Genomic DNA, 11595 nt, shown 5'->3' on the forward strand with positions numbered 1-11595 from the left:
ATCTCGAATATTTCCAAAAGTTGATAATAGGAGATAGCGATGTTAGCGACTGTTTCCAGTCGCTAACATCTTGGCATGCCCACTTTGCATGTCATTAGTGATAAATATCACTCACATGCAAAGTGGGGCCCAAGATGGTCGCTATCTCCTACTAGCCGTCGCTAACTGGTGTTAGCAACAGCTACGTAATACAGATATAATTTTATCTCCGCGAAGCGGAGCGCTGTTACAGATATATATCTTGTTTTTGAACGTTAATTTCTCAAAATGCACTGAAGCACATATATTGAGACCTAGCAAAGGCACATCGGGCTACCAGTCCCTAATATTTTACCAAGTTTCGTGCAAATCCATTCAGCCGTTCGATTATTATTATTATTTATTTTTTTTGCCCCGCGGGGCCCTTTTAAAACCTCCACATCAAACCTAGGGGATCAGCGAGGATCTACTATGCCCCCTTATGGTCATTTGCCCCTTCGCTTTGGCCTCCTCTTGTCTCTCGATCCTACCGAGAGACAAGATGGCGGCCGCTACGGACTGTTTGGAATGTTTACAGACACCGGAGAGCCAATCAGCTTCGCTTCGCAAAGCTCCGTAACGCGAAAAGTACGCGAAGCGGTCCGCTGTTACAGATATATATCTTTTTTTGAACGTTAATTTCTCAAAATCCACTGAAGCACATATATTGAGACCTAGCAAAGGCACATCGGGCTACCAGTCCCTACAATTTTGCCAAGTTTCGTGCAAATCCATTCAGCCGTAAGATTATTATTATAATTTTTTTTTTTTGCCCCGCGGGGCCCTTTTAAAACCTCCACATCAAACCTAGGGGGTCAGCGAGGATCTACTATTCCCCCTTATGGTCATTTGCCCCTTCGCTTTGGCCTCCTCTTGTCTCTCGATCCTACCGAGAGACAAGATGGCGGCCGCTACGGACTTTTTGGAATGTTGACAGACGCCAGAGAACCAATCAGCTTCGCTTCACAAAGCTCCGTTGCGCGAAAAGTCCGCGAACCAGTGCGCTAACTGGTCCGCTGTTACAGATATATATCTTTTTTTAAACGTTAATTTCTCAAAATCCACTGGAGCACATATATTGAGACCTACAAAAGGCACATCGGGCTACCAGTCCCTACAATTTTGCCAAGTTTCGTGCAAATCCATTCAGCCGTTCGGGCTAAAAGTGAGGCCAACCGCCCTATGGAAAACTCAATGTTAAAAACACGTTTTGGGACCCCCCTTTTTTCTCGGCCCCCACTGGACGAACCCCCCCCAAATTTTCAAGGGCTGCTCAGAAACAAAATGTGCCATTTTCCTGAAAATTTCAGCCAATTCCGTCCACAAACGCCAAAGTTATTAGACATAGAATTTTCAAAAAACCCATAGAGAAAAAATCCTAACTATATATACCTACTGGCGACCGCCAGTAGGTAATATATATATATATATATATATATATATATATATATATATCCACACAAAACCTCCAGCAAGCAGAAGGAAGGGGCCACACGCAGGTAATCCAGGAAAAGGTCTTTAATTGGAAAGCAGTTCGGCATAATGCATTTCGACTCAAATGTCTTCTTCAGATGCCTGTGCTACACTGAATCTGATTCACGCTGCCGTTTTGAATGTCTCTGCAGTCCTCCCTTAATTGGAGAGGCACACCTCCCCAGCCATGTGATCGCTCACCTGATGTAGTTCTGTCAGTCCTACATCTCCCAGACTGCATCTTCTCTGGGTAAGTGCTGCGTGGGGAATTATGTAAAGTCCATGTGGCTTCATTGCATTGCAGATCCAGGCGCGCTGAATTCAGTGTGAATACATTCCTCAGACCTCCCTGGGTCCCCACAAACGTTCCAACCTCCCATGCACAAATCCGCCGGGTCGTGAGCTGGCTTAATAAACCGGAACTCCTCATGCAGTCATGAGCTGCCAAGTGACAGCGTCCCTTGCTGGACCAATACTCGGGAGGTGGGCTGGTGCAATCCAATACCTTATATATATATATTACCTACTGGTCGCCAGTAGGTAGTTATAGTTAGGACCTAGTTTCCATTGATGGGCAGACCTAATAAAGTTTCCTCTTTGACATCAAGATAGGCATTTTTACATCACCTGGATCATTATCCTTTCTGTCTCACATATTCTTCTATACTTTCTTTGAGCACTGCAACTAAGCCCTATCAGCCTCCAACTCTGTCATCTCCTCTGGTTGAGGGTTCAACCATTGGGTCCCAAGCTAGCCTCAATTTCTCCATGAGGAAGGGCTTTTTGGACACCAATTTTCAAACATGAAATCCCAGATGACGAAGTTCCACTAGTGAGTGGGCTGATGGGTACTTTTTATTCTTAATCAAGTTCCTAGTCTGGACTGTATTTTAATATTTTCAATCCTCTGTATCTCTCCTGCTCTCTATCAATCTTGTTATTCCAGTTACCCTTGTGGAATACTCTTTAGGTTCTACATCGCTTCTGGATTTTACAGAGACCTGTGACATCTTTCATATATTAGAATATACCAAGGCAGTTTGTGAAAAAAGTGACATCAATTGCCCAAAGGTGTCCTTTAAAAGCATTTCCAGACCTACCCCAGTCAAAGTGCCTAGGTCATTGCCACCACAGTGCACAATTGTGAGGTCAGGGTGTGGGAGATGCATAAAGGATTTTACCAATGGCATCAATTGGTGACATCTTAATCCTCTCTGGCCAATCCACATAATATCCACATTTGGTAAATCAAGGTTGAGAAAGCATCTATTTGCTGCATACCTTTCACTCCAGAATATAAAACTGTGTCCTACAATCCACACTCTAAGCATCTTGAAGGCAGATCTGGTTGTACTCAGATGGTCTCTGGAAATGAAATGGCAGTTTGAAAACTTGGAGTTTAGAAAAAAATGTGGATGAGATTCAGTGCACTTGAAAAACAAAGAAATGATTGGTGGTTTCTGATAATTTACCATTGAGAACTAGGGTGCATACTACTGGTTTTTAAAAGGAATAATACTATTGGTTTAGAAGAAGTCATTGAAAAGAACATTACACAGGATAAGCTGGAATAATTAGAAGTCAAACACACTTGCTGCTTTGGTTTGAAACATTGAGAGATGAACTTTATCACCTTTTGAGTTCAGTTAGGTGTTCTATGGAGAGTTACCATGGTAACAGGCAGAGATAGCAGTGGGGGAAGGTTGATAGTGTTGAAATGTACAACCAATTAAAATGTTAGTTTGGTTTTGAATTTGTGTGGGAAGAAATGTAATTGGTCATGTACAGTGATATGTGTTAATAATGAGAGGAAATCATGGCCATTTTGTGCTTGCAGTGTCTTAGGTACATTTCAGAGATTCTGCTTAAGAAAATCTGGTGTGTGATTGACACTGTTCTAAATCTTCAAAAGCATTTTTAAAGGTGAGTTATTAATTTGTAAGGGGATATATGTTGTGCATTGTAAGTTAATAATAAAAATGTGTTGTAATGTGGAAGTTACTCACTTTCCCTCAGTTTCACTCTCTCTCACTGTCTTCCTTTCTCTCCACCACTGTTCTTTTTCCTTCCTCTTTTTCTATAAATCCTTCTGTTTCACTTACTCCTTTATCCTTTTTCTTCATATGCTTTTTTTCTATCACTCTCCTTTCCTTACCCTCATATCTTTTTCCTCACTGTTATTATCCCTTTCCTTTACTCCTGTTTTCTAACTCCTTCTCTCCATCTGATTTACTTCCCTTTGTTTATTTCTTCCCTCTCATTGTCTCCCTCTTTCTCTCTCCCTCACCCTTGCTCTCTTTATACAACACTACAAGCAAGACCCCCTTCTCCCCCCTTCACTGTAGTAATCATTTGACTGAATTGCAAAGATTTTTGTTATGTGTCTAAGGTCACAATGTGAGTCTGATGTTTGGATGTAATGCTGGCAAAAAAGTAATGCTGCAAATTGGAAATGTATTTTGAAAATGACTCAGGTTTCTGCACTGTAATGTAGTCTCTTAAACATTTTTGTGTGGTAAATGTGTTTTGCTATAATGTATGGTTTTAAAATTTTTGTCCAGGATCACACTGAGTGTCTGTGTAAATTAAAGAATTATATTTGTACTTTTTTCTATAATCTCACCTGTGTCTCCTCACAGTCTACTTCTCTCTGCTTATACTGTCTTCTTTCTTCTGATATTGTGTCTCATGTTTGGATATAATGCTGGCAAAAAAGTAATGCTGCAAATTGGAAATGTATTTTGAAAATGACTCAGGTTTCTGCACTGTATTGTAGTGCTCAAATAGATAGGCTGTGTTCTGTCTCTTAAAGTTTTTCGTGTGGTAAATGTGTTTTGATTAAATGTATGGTTTTATACTTTTTGTCCAGGATCACACTGAGTGTCTGTATAAATTAAATAATTATATTTGTACTTTTTTCTATAATCTCACCTGTGTCTCCTCACAGTCTACTTCTCTCTGCTTATACTGTCTTCTTTCTTCTGATATTGTGTCTCATGTTTGGATATAATGCTGGCAAAAAAGTAATGCTGCAAATTGGAAATGTATTTTGAAAATGACTCAGGTTTCTGCACTGTATTGTAGTGCTCAAATAGATAGGCTGTGTTCTGTCTCTTAAAGTTTTTCGTGTGGTAAATGTGTTTTGATTAAATGTATGGTTTTATACTTTTTGTCCAGGATCACACTGAGTGTCTGTGTAAATTAAAGAATTATATTTGCACTTTTTTCTATAATCTCTCCTGTCTCTCCTCACAGTCTACCTCTCTCTGCTTATAGTGTCCTTTGTTTTCTGAAATTCCCACTCTTTCCTTATTTTTTCTTGTCTTTCTTGAGAGTGCTATTTTTTTAACTGTTTTTTGTGTTCCCTCTGTTGTGGTTGTCTTTATTGTTCCACTTTCATTTTATACTCCCTCTTCTGCTTTCTTAATAATACTCTCTGTTTTATTTGACCTCCTCTTAGCAATGACCCATTTAATATAGGTAGAGTGCTGAATACACTATGGGCGGATTTACAAGCATATTGGGCTCTTTCTTCCTGTATTGTGTCTCATGTTTGGATGTAATGAATTTATTTTGGAAATGAGTTAGGTTTCTGCATTGTAATGTAGTGCTCATATTCATGGGCTGTGTTCTGTCTCTTAAACGTTTTTCTGTGGTATATGTGTTTTGGAGAAATCTATGGTTTTAACATTTTTGACTAAGATCACACTGAGTGTCTGTGTAAATTAAAGAAATATATTTGCAAATTTTTTGATAATGTCATGTGTGTCTCCTCATAGTTTCCATCTCTCTGCTTAGGGTACTCTTTATTTTGATATTGTGTCTCATGTTTTGATTAAATGCTGGCATAGAAATAGTGCTGTAAATTGGAAATGTATTTTCTGTCTGCACTATCCGTCTCCCTCTGGCTGCACCCTATGCCTGCACCTTCTCATGTGCATCTGCAGAGGCCTATTATGATAGGGCTGCTGGTGTGTATTAGACAGCGCTTACCTGTTAAATCTTTTCCTTCTCTGCCTGTAGTGTCGCACCCTCTGTGTGTACCATTTTATCTCTGTCTTCACTATCTCCCCTTCTGTGTGCTCCAATTAGCCTCTGCATGTAACATTTCTCTCACTGTTTCCAGCATTTCTTTTCTGTTGTACCATTTTATCCTCTGTGTGTACCATGTCTGTGTCTGCTTGCACTATCTGTGTTTCTGCTTGAACCATCTCACCCTTTCTCTGCACCACCTTTTCTCTGACTGCACCATCTCTCCCTCTGTCTGTATCCCTGCACCATCTTTCCTCTGATTGTACCAGTTTACTCTCTGCCTGCAATATCTCATTTTCTGTCTGCACCAACCCTCTCCCACTGCCTGCACCTTCTGCCTGCACCCTCTCATGTTCATCTGCAGAGGCCTATTATGATATGGCTGCTGGTGTGTATTACACAGCGCTACCACGTTAAATCATTTATTTCTCTGCCTGTAGTCTCGTACCCTCTGTGTGTACCATTTTATCTCTGTCTTCACTATCTCCCCCTCTGTGTGCTCCATTTAGCCTCTGCATGTAACTTTAGATAGATGGTGCAGGGCTGCAGGCAGAGGGAGAGATGGTGCAGTCAGAGAAAAGGTGGTGCAGAGAAAGGGTGAGATGGTTGAAATTGGGAAATGTATTTTCTGTCTGCACCAACCGTCTCCCTCTGGCTGTACCCTCTGCCTTCACCCTATCATGTGCATCTCTAGAGGCCTATTATGATATGGCTGCTGGTGTGTATTACACATCGCTACCATGTTAAATCTTTTCCTTCTCTGCCTGTAGTCTCGCACCTTCTGCCTGTACCATTTTCTCTCTGTTTGTACTTTCTCTCCCTCTGTGTGCTAAATCACCTAAATCATGAACTGAGTCATGATTTAGGTGACGTAGTTGTAGAAAGCCCTATGCAGTATGTGTTTCAGGCCTGTTAAATTTCAAATTGTGTTTATGCTGTGCAATTTAGATACTGGGTCTGCTGTTGAAATGCAAAAGCAACTGGGTCTATAGCATGTAGTAATCATTTCAGTGAATTTTCATTTGTACATTCTCAGTCCCACCTTGACTCACTACACTGCTCGAATTTCACTTCATTGTCCTAAATCCTGAAACTCCATTCCTAGAAAAATATTCTAAACTCTTGCAACACAACTGCAGTGTTGTAAACCCTAAATGAATATTCCCAGCAAGACTCCCTTTCATTGTAGTAATCATTTTACTGAATTGGAAGGGATAGTGTTATCTGTCTGAGATCACAGTGTGAGTCAGTTTTCATTTCAGAAGAATGTTGCAGAATAATTTGTGTAGTTGTGTTTAAAAATATGGGAATACATGTACTTATGAAATTGATAAAGGTAGTTTTTTATAATCTATTAGTGAAAATGATATAATTAAGTGTTTATATTTTTTTTGCAAGGTCCAGCAAAATTTACATATATATAAAATGGATCAGAATCAGGAGAACTTTGCAGTCAAATTTGACATTTCGTATGAAGTAATAGAGGACTTAAATGGACCTTTTGGAGAGGACATTGATGAAGAAAATTGAGTTTTCTTTGATGAAAGTTTGGACATTGAGTTATTAGAAGCAGTGTAAGAAATTGAATTTCAAGATGCAAATTTGGAAATTGAGGACAATGTTAATGAAATATCAGATGAAGTGATGTTGGAAGTTTTATTGGAGTATGAAATGTTTGATGAATACATTTTTGATTTAGAATTAAAAATTATTCAAGTGAGTCTTTTTGTACTATTGTAATAATTTGGTTTGTTGATGTGTTTAAAAATATGAGAATACATGTTCTGATGAAGTGAGTCAGGGTTTAGGATATGTAGTACTAGAAACTGCTATGCAGTACGTCTGTCAGGCCTCTTAATTTGTAAATAGTCTCTATGCTGTGTAGTGAAGATCCTGGCTGTGCTGTAGAAATACCATACTAACTCTTTTTGTAACATGTAGTAATCATTCAGTGAATTTCAAGGCATATTTCTATTTTTTTTTCATTTAGAATGCAAGTGAGTGTGTTTTTTTAAATATTGTGTCAGAATCACTTGCTCGGTGTATGGAGTGAGTTAGACTTTACGACATCCAGTGCTTTTTACTCGTAGGCCTTGCTTGATACCATACACTGCGTACACACAACAGTAGTGCTCTAAAGTCAGAAATATCAATCCCACCATGACCCCCTACACTGCCTAAAAACCACTGCACTGTTCTAAACCCTGAAATAACATTCTCAGCAAATTCCCCTATAATGTTGAAACACCACTGCACTGCCATAAAGTCAGAAACAGCACTCACTGCATGAATTCCTACTGTGTTCAGACACTGTTGCTGTACCTTCAAATTACTTATGAAGTGAACCAGTGTTTACATGATATAGTTGTTCTAATTGCTATGTAGTATTTTAGTAGTGATCGATAACATGTTTTTTCTTCAAAATAGATTGTTATTATCTACAGAAAGAAAAACCAACATGCCTACAAAAGATGCCAAAAGAAGAAAATATAAACAGGCTTACATTTCCGAGAAAACACAATTACAAGATTTATCTAAACGACATTGTACAGAGAAAAAGAAGAATGCTTCTGGTAAGACAACAAAGGATTTTATAAGGAAATTAACTGAAAGAAAAAAAAGTGTGGACAATGTGGAAAAGATAAGAACAAAGAAAAAGCAGATTAAAAAGAAGAATGTTGGAAAAGTGTGTGGCGATGAAATTGTCTATAGTAATAGACGTAAAAATCAGTTTCCTCAAATTCGCAAGAGAATGTTTTATAACAGAGTTGTATTAAATTTATTAAAAAATGTAAAGACTTCTAAAAGGAAAACAGCTTTTTATAAGCAAAAAAAAAGAATAGAAAGTATTGTTGATCAGGCTTTTGTTTTGAAAAATAAATTGTTTATTTTAGTAATCAATAGACTTCGTACACTAGACAAGGCAATCAATCTTTTTAAAGCGAAAAGTAAGTGGAAAAGACTAATAAATAGAACTAATTTTTGCAATGTTTTTTTTCTGGAGAATGGAAGCATTGTTCAAGTTCTGAGCCATTTTTTAATGAAGAGACTTACTTTCAGACTAATGATTTGTTGCATGCAGTTGACACCAGTGGCCGAGCATATGAGGTGAAGGACGGTTGACCGGTTGAAAAAGAGAAAATTGTCCCAAGAAGTGCAGAAGAGGTGTTAGCTGATGTAGTTTTAGGGAGATATCCTAAGGCTCCAGTGTACACTTGGAATTGTAGTAGTATTTGTAGTGTATGACAGGATTCAATAGATTTTTTTTCGCAATTTCTTACATAAGTATACTAAGAAAAGTATTAAACAGAAGATTAAGATGTTGCAAGAATTAGACCCCTGCCGAGTGAGAGAACAAACGGGTTTGCAAGGTCATTCTCTGGCTTGTCTTTCTAAAAAAGTATGCCAGAGTGTTTTTCACCATTTTAGGATGTTAACTGTGCATCACACTGAATTGAGGAAATTAGTGAGAGGGTTGTATTATGCAAAAAGTCCAGCACTTTCTTAAGCTAAAACAGTTAAACAGTGCTCTTTTATATGGATCTGTATTAGATGTAAAGAACATTTGTGAAGAAATTGAGGTGAGTTACTTTTGTGAAAAAGAGGACAGTGCAGAAACTGATGCAGTAATAGACGGAAATGTGGAAGAAAATGTATAACATTTTAGTATAGAAAATTTTGACCAAGAAATTACAAGGTTTAAGGTCATTTCAGGAGAAAGGCCCAATTTTTCTTGATTTTGTTGTAGAAGAATTCATTATAAAAATCAGACCAGGTTAGTTGATCTATATTTAAAAAGTGAAAAGGAGAATAATAATGAGTGGAAGGAATTTGCAACTTATTTGTTGGTAGAGAATTGTTTTGATTTGGGTTCTGATCAACGTATTTGTAAATATTGGTATAATAAATTAAATTAAAACAAAATGCCAGCTAGAGCTGTACATAATAATCTTGAGTTGGTAAATATTCCTTCAGAACTGATGTATTTAAATACCTATGAGTCTATTCTTATTCAATGTGTGCATCCATTTCAGGCTATTGTTTGTATGGAGCCTAAGACAGGGAAATTGCCTCCTTCTGATTTACAGAGAGGATTAAAGGGAAGAGTTGTATATTTGCCTCTAGATGTAAAGAAAAATATTGAAACAATTGGTGTTGAAAATGTGTAAGAGGAACCCCTAGTTATTCTAGTTAATGGCGTACCTACGAAGAGTAAGAAAATCTGGCAAGAATTAGTGGATGTTAGGAAAGTGAAAAAGGCAATGTTGTATTTGGTAATAAACAATCAATACTACAAAAATGTATATGTAGGAGAAGAGGAAACAACTGTAGAAGAGGACAGTGATTTGTCAGCTGGACACATTGAAAAAGTGGATGTGTCCAGAAGTGAAGAAATTTATGAACAGTATAGTGTTCATCCACTGCATTCCAAAGAAGTAATGGGGAATGCTATCGAGTTATTCCAAATGAAAGAAGCAAAAGGAAGTCCCATTAGTGTATGGGAAGAAAGCTTGGAAGCTCGTTGTTTTCCTCAGTTATTTCCAACAGGTCATGGTGGACGATATGATGACCGACCTGTGCAGATACCAGCATCTGAATACTGGACATCAAGATTATATGCAGAAGATCCAAGGTTTCGCCAATGTATTCCATATTTGTTTCATCTTCTGTTTGAGAGTGACTTGTCTGGACTTTCTTATGCAGTGAACCACATACTAAAAAGTGGTGTACATCTACAAAATGTTTCGGCAAGGGACTTTATGGATAACGTCCAACAGAAAGACACTGTTTTGGAATCTCAGCGAATTAATCTCATGGCATGTCAGCGTGGTACCAATGAGTATTGGTACCGTCATCATGGGGAATTGAAGTGTATGCTAAGAAACTTAGGAACTCCTACATGGTTCCTTACTCTAAGCTGTGCTGAGTATGCTTGGGAAGATTTACTTCAATTTCTTCGAGAGGCAAATGCAAACATAGAAAATATAGAATAGAAGACACCTGGTGAACTGTGCTCTTTGGATCCAGTTAATGTATGCAGATATTTTAATCATAGATTTGAAGCTATGATGTCTTTTATTAAAAACAAAAAAAATCCTCCTCTTGGAGAGGTTCTGGATTTCTTTTGGAGAAAGGAGTATCCAGCAAGAGGTGCTCCTCACATACATATGCTGCTATGGATCAAAGATGCCCCCAAATTTGGAACAAATTCGGATGACACAGCGATGAGTTTTATTGAACAGTATTCTACATGTGCTGTTCCTAAAAGTACAGAACAAAAGAATTTAAAACATCAAGTCTTACGGTTTCAAACCCATCGTTGTGGAAAATACTGTCGTCGAAAGTACAAATCAACGGACAAGTTCTACACAAAATATTGTTTTGGATTTCCACGACCAGTAATATCAAGAGGAAGAGTGAACAATTTTATGTCATCTTTGCCACATACTTGGACAAGAAAATCACCGAAAAATACCTACAACTTAAGGAGAAATGAAGAGTCAAAATACATGAATGACTATAACCTATTCATTTTGTCCATGTGGAATGCTAACATGGATATTCAATATGTTTCAGACAACTCTATTGCTGTGGCTAAATATGTTACATCTTACATTACGAAATCTGAAAAGACAGAACTAAAGGAAATGTGGGAGGAAATTTCTCATGAAAAGAGCCTAAGTAAGAAATTATACAGCTACAGTTTGAAGATGTTGTCCCATCGAGAAATTGGAGCATATGAATGTTCAGATCGCTTATCATCTGCAAGTCTATATGCCAAATCTAGAACAATCATTTGGGTGAGTTTAGGTCTTGCAAGAACACGAAACCGAGTTTTTAAATCTGTACAAGAAATTGAGTATTTAGCAGAGAAACAACCAAACAGTACAAAACAAATATGTTGGATACATACTATCCAAATAGAAGTAATCATATTGAGAACGTTTGTCTCTATGAAGTACTGCAAAGCTATACTTTTAAGAGGAATATTACAGAAGTTATCAATAAAGGACTATATGCTGTGATTGGATCTGAAGGATGTCTGGTGAAACAAAGAAAAGGACATTTGAT

This window comes from Lissotriton helveticus, chromosome 7 (assembly GCF_964261635.1).
Source record: "Lissotriton helveticus chromosome 7, aLisHel1.1, whole genome shotgun sequence".
NCBI classification, from domain to species: domain Eukaryota; kingdom Metazoa; phylum Chordata; class Amphibia; order Caudata; family Salamandridae; genus Lissotriton; species Lissotriton helveticus.